This window comes from Lynx canadensis, chromosome F1 (assembly GCF_007474595.2).
Source record: "Lynx canadensis isolate LIC74 chromosome F1, mLynCan4.pri.v2, whole genome shotgun sequence".
Lineage (NCBI taxonomy): Eukaryota > Metazoa > Chordata > Mammalia > Carnivora > Felidae > Lynx > Lynx canadensis.
In genome coordinates this window covers 60,068,841-60,075,040 of record NC_044319.2, presented here as the reverse complement: position 1 = coordinate 60,075,040, position 6,200 = coordinate 60,068,841, and positions in this window count along the sequence as shown.

Below are 6,200 nucleotides of genomic sequence, written 5' to 3'. Positions count from 1 at the left end.
TTTTTTTTTTTTCTTTTTTTTTTTCAACTTTTTTTTTTTTTTATTTATTTTTGGGACAGAGAGAGAGACAGAGCATGAACGGGGGAGGGGCAGAGAGAGAGGGAGACACAGAATCGGAAACAGGCTCCAGGCTCTGAGCCATCAGCCCAGAGCCCTACGCGGGGCTCGAACTCACGGACCGCGGATCGTGACCTGGCTGAAGTCGGACGCTTAACCAACTGCGCCACCCAGGCGCCCCAAGAATCTGCATTTCTAATAAGCTCTCAAATGATGCTGATAATGCTGGTTCAGGAACCACACTTTGAGAACCACTGCTTTAAAACAGTTATTTTAGGTTTTCCTTGAGACAGAGCCACACTTAATCTTACGGGATGTAAATCATCCCTGCTCTCAGAGAACTTCCTTATTACTTCTCGTACTGGGTTCTGGACACTTCGTGGCCTCGTGCCTTCCAGGTATGAAACTGGACATTGTGCCCATGGTCCCTACCGATAATGTGTCACTTTTCACCCAGAGCCACAGAGGATGGAGCTAATGTCTGCAGTGGAAGGGGTTCACAGGTGTTTCTGTGATTAGAACTTGAGCTTTGCCCAGTACCCAGGAAAGTCACAGAATATTTGAACTGGAAGGGATATTAATTATCATCTAGCCTAACTAAGGTCCAACCCCACTCCCCTCATTTGAGAGCTGAGGAAACCAGGTCACCTAGTAACTTCACCCAATGGAACCCAAGTTCAGAGTCACCCAGTAAGTTACAGGACAATTACATAGGATCCATGAGAAAGTATCCGAGTCACCTATTTACAGAGGACAGGATCATGATCTCATCCAACCAGCACCAAATGCAATGTGAGGTAGGCCTAATACAGTGTGTGCCTCCCCCAAAGAAGAAATAGTGCAAATCAGACTACATATTTCTACCCCTTCCATCCCATAATAACTGCAATGGGAAACATCACTATTTACCCCCCTGTGGTGAAGTAGTCTTCATACTTGAGACATAACCCATTGACTCCATCTCCAACGATAAAGCCCTGTTTCTAGAAGACGACAGAGGGAGGTGAAGTGAAGGTCAGCTAGAATGCACATCCTTCCACTTCTTTGGTGTAAACATTCACTATTTGTGGTAAATGTCCACATGTCAGCAGAGAAACGGTCAAGAAACCACAACGAGTTGACTTGGCTGAGCCCCAATAGTGTTCTAAGCTTCAGTGCATGTCAACATCTGGTCTCAACCTCATTTCAATCTGGTACCAATTGATGGGATGGCACGGGTGCTTTGGAAGCCACATGCCAGGAAGAGGCTGCTGGGGAGGGTGAAACGGGGAAAGGGGGAGCATGGCGGGAAGAAAGGCTGGAAAGCTCAGGGAGGACACAACCTGGGGAAGCCTGATTGTTTTAGTGTCTGCCCGCCCTGGAACTGGCTACTTATGATGATGGATCCAGCCTATAAAACTCAGCCATATGGCCCCCAATGCCTTGTTCCATTTGTTCAGCCTCACAGGACCTGCCCCCACCTGTGCCCCTGAAACAATACACAGCCCCTACGGGGGAACTACTAACATCTCCTCCCTTTTTCACAGCCATGTTTTGCCCTTTTCTTCTCCTCCACCAATTCTACTGGAAACCCGCCTTCTCTAGAAAACTACCTCCAACTCACCTACATACCTCCTACCCACCCCGCCCCCACCAGGAAACTTCTAAGTGCAATTCCTTACAGTGAGTTGATTGCATTCTCGAATGTGAGCATTTTATCTTCTGTTCTTAGTGATCAAAAGCAGGTGCTTTATTTCCTTGGTGAGATTCTGCTCATGTTGTTCTTCTCGCTTTCCCAATTTTTCTAGCTCCTCCTGTTCCCCATGGAGTGCTGACTGTTTAGGTACCGGGAAAAGGCAGTCAGGTTAATACTCCTGAAGTGCCCTGCACGTTAGGGCTGAGCCCGTCTAAGAATGCCACTAACAGTTTGGGGAAAGCTTGAAAAGATCTGTCTGGGAAAGGTCTGGAGAGGTGTCTTAAAGAACCCATAAGGTCAGGCGTGCATGGTTGCTATGGTTACCAGGTCCTGGAGGTCTAGCCACCTCTTTCTGACAAGGTAATCCTCCGTGAAGCAAAAAAGACATTCAGGTGCCCAAATCCAACTCCCCCCAAGAGCTGGGAGAGCACTGACGGTCACATTAGCCAGCTTGTCACAATGTCACAGCATAGTTAGAGATCACCAGGACTGTGAGGGGAACACACATGGAAAGCCACTTTGTGAATATTTGTTAACATTAGAATGACATTCAGGGCACCTGGGTGGTTCAGTCGGTGGTTCAGCTGAGACTTTGGCTCGGGTCATGATGTGGGTTCAAGCCCCACATCACGCTCTGTGCTGACAGCTCAGAGCCTGGAGCCTGCTTCAGATTCTGTGTCTCCCCCTCTCTCTGCCCCTCCTCCATTCGCATTTCTCTCCCTCTCAAAAATAAATTAAAAAAAAACATTTTTAAAAATTAAAAAAAAAAAGATGAGAATGAAATTAAACAATGAAGTCAAAGTCAAACGTTCCTTGTACTGAGTCTCATTCTGTTTTGCTTTGTTTCTGTTTCCTCTTGAACCACAACTAACATCACATCTGTCTGTATGGTTCTTCTGTGCCTGGCAGCCAAGCCCTTGGACGTGAACAAGGCTGGGGCAGTGGGGAAATGAGTGAGCCAGGACCCCATCAAGACCGTTTCCCCTTCCTACCTGAGTCTCAAACGATGGTTTTCCAAGTTCCAGATGGTGATCATGATTGTTAAAAAACAAGCATTATCCCTGTTAATGAGGATAATAAAACTGCACAATTCATAAGCACCAACAGCATATGGAGCACCCAACAAAACACAGATTTTCCCGGCATTATCAGGAAATGAAGTTTTCCACATCAGTGAATTTTCTAGAAAATTAGGGCTTACCTCTTTAGCGTCCATATTTTTTTCTGAAGATATTAACCATTTGGGATAGAAATATGCGTCAGATCTGTAGTACCCTTTCCTATCTTGCTAAACAGTTTGTCGAACATGACATTCACCATTTTTTTTTCCTGGATGTCTCACTACGAACATGTGATGCCCATAGAAAGGGTGTGTCTCCCTTTACAACGATTCTGGGTCTTTACTGGGACAGCCCGCTTCACGTTGGCCTAGACGCAGCTGTCCACCGGGCTCCCCGCCCTAGACGGCAAGCACCCAAAGTGAGAGCCAGAGCTTTCTATCCTTAAGCTGGTATCCCCTACAACCTTGCCATTCAAAAGGTGGTCCCCGGATAGCGAATCAGGAGGTCGTCAGAACCGCAGGCTCTCCGGCCCCTTCTGTGACCTGCTGAATGAATTAGATTCTGAATTTTAATAAGACCTTCAGATGATTCGCATGCACATTAAACGCGGAAAACTATTACCCTCCAGCTGTGCGTGCCAGCCTGGCCCTGGCCCCTCACTCGTCATCACCTGCAGAGGCCTGTTAGAATCACGGGACACGGGGCCCTGTTTAGACCCCAAAACCAGAATTTCCCCCAGTGAAGCCCAGAAATCTATTTTTCTCACACCCCAGGGGCAATTCTGATGTGCATCATATGGAGTATCCGGCCCCAGATTTTGTTCTCAGGAGGCACCCCAGTTTTCTCTCTCCACTCACATTCTTCATTTCAACTCTCCCTAACAAACCAAACCCACGAACTTTTTGCAAAGCGTTGTAGAGGCCGCCTCAAAACTGTACCATCATTCCTGTAGGTGGGGGGGGGAGGCGGGACGGTCCACGGCGTCAGGCCCAAGCCTGAAGTTTGGCCGCGTCCTGTCATCAGTGCTCCAGCCTCATCAGGGACTTTGACCAAACCTCCTGACGAACGCATTGCTGCGGCTCCCCCAGCCTCTCTCGCGGCTCGGGGAGCTTGAGTTTGCGTGGGGAGCCGCCTTCGCAGCCCAGCCCAGAGCTGCGCTAGGCAGCGGCGGGGCGCGCCAAGGTCACGGACCTTGGGACTCCTGCAGAAGCTTCCGCGGGGACGTCGCCTCCTGCGCGCCCGCCGGGTTCCCCTCTGCTCCGGGCATCTGGAGCCCGCGGGGAATGCGGCCACCTGAAGCCGGAACTGCCCCGGACCCCAGACGCCACCACCCAGGTACCCCCCCTCCCCGCGCGAAACCGCTCTCGCGCGTAACACACGTGGTCTTTATTAGTCTTCACTAAACTGAATGGAATTCTTGTCTTTGTGTCTCCTGGGTAGCCTGTCTCCTCCTGCACCAGCGAGCTGACAGGTGTTAGTTCTTTTTGTCTAAGCAGATACGATCCCGTTTCTAATTTTCTGACACGGTGGTTAAGATCTCCAGCTTTACTAAGTGAAAGAAGCCAGACACAAAAGGCCACGTATTGTATGATTGCATTTACATGAAATGTCCCGAAGAGACAAATCCTTAGAGATGGAAAGTGAGTTAGTGATTGCCGGGAGCTGGAGGGGGGCGGGGGGGGGGGGGTGCCTGCTAGCAGGTACCAAATTGCTTTTGGGGGGGGGGGGGCGATGAAAATAAAATGTGCCATTAGAGAGTGGTGATGATTGTATCATCTTGTAAATATAATAAAAACCACTGATGGTACGCTTTAAAAGATAGAAATGTGAATTATAGCTCAATGTTTAAAAAGATCTGGGGCTTCAGAATCAGACCATCTGAGTTCAAATTCCACCCCTGCTGTATCCCAGCTGTGTTACCTTGGATAAGCTAATTGACCTCTTTGAGACCCAGCTGCATAGGGTATAAGGAAGGACGATAGGGCGCCTGGGTGGCTCAGCACCCGCTTCGGCTCAGGTCATGATCTCACAGTTTACAAGTTCAAGCCCCCTGTCAGGCCCTGTGCTAACAGCTCAGAGGCTGGAGCCTGCTTTGGATTCTGTGTCTCCCTCTCTCTCTCAAAAATAAACATTAAAAAATTTAGAAAAAAAAAAAAGGATGATAAAAGTGCCTATATCATAGGTTTGTTGTGAGATTAAGATGATCTTTGTAATATGCCGGGTGCACTATAATAAGTGCCAATAAATGTTCACAGCTAATTGTGAATCCAACCATTTTCAAATTTCAAAATGCATGAGATGGGGCACCTGGGTGGCTCAGTGGGTTAAGCATCCGACTCTTGGTTTCAGTTCAGGTCATGATCTCACAGTTTCGTGGGTTCGAGCCCCACACAGCCTGCTTGGGATTCTGTTTCCCTCTCTCTCTACCCCCCCTCCTCCTCTCTCTCTCTCTCTCTCTCAAAATAAATAAATAAACTTTTTTAAAAAATGCATGAGAATCACCTGGGGAGCTTGGTAAAATGAATGCCCTTAGATTTTCAGATTTATAAGCCTGGAGTGTGGCTCCATAATCAGCATTTTTAATAAGCCTTAACACTCTGATACTGATGGTCTGGAAATGATACTATAATAAATACTGTTCTATACTCTTGAAAAATGGAAAAATTGATACACAAATGTTTTAAGAATTATGTGTTAGCTTCCCACTTAGGATGTAGAAAACTAGAAAGAACATCACTCCTACCGTTACGCCAAGAAAAAGAAAAGTTGAATAATCTGCAAATTCACCTTTCTTGACCCATCAGAGATCTGGGACTGAAAGACAGTCAGCTAATCCCAAACCCAAGGAAACTACAGGAACCTCCAGAGAGAGACAAATATAAGCACTTGATTATCTGGGGCCAATGCCGCTGGACCCAGATAAGACTAATTCAGCTAAAAATTTCAACAAATTGGCACACCTGTGTGGGTCAGTCTGTTAAGCATCAGACTCTTGATTTTAGGTCAGGTCATGATTTCGTGGTTCATGTGATTGAGCCCCATGTCCGGCTCTGCACTGAGAACATGGAGCCTGCTTGGAATTCTCTCACTCCCTCTCTCTCTCTGTCCCTCTCCAGTTCATGTGCGCTCTCTCTCTCTCTCTCTCAAAAATAAATATATAAACAAAGAATAAAAATCAACAAAAATTTCAACAAATTGCTAAAGGCTGAGCTTAGACCAGCAAGAGGCTATAGAACCCCTTGGGACACAGACAAAGGCAAATTCACACCCTCTAACAGGTTTTCCTCCACAAACCTCATTAAGGATACACAAAAAAGATGGAGAATAGGACACGAGTCTTCAGGCAGCAACCTATGCGCTGCAGGCCTGGGAGAAAGAAGTAACAGGCACTGTGGGAAATGTCTGAA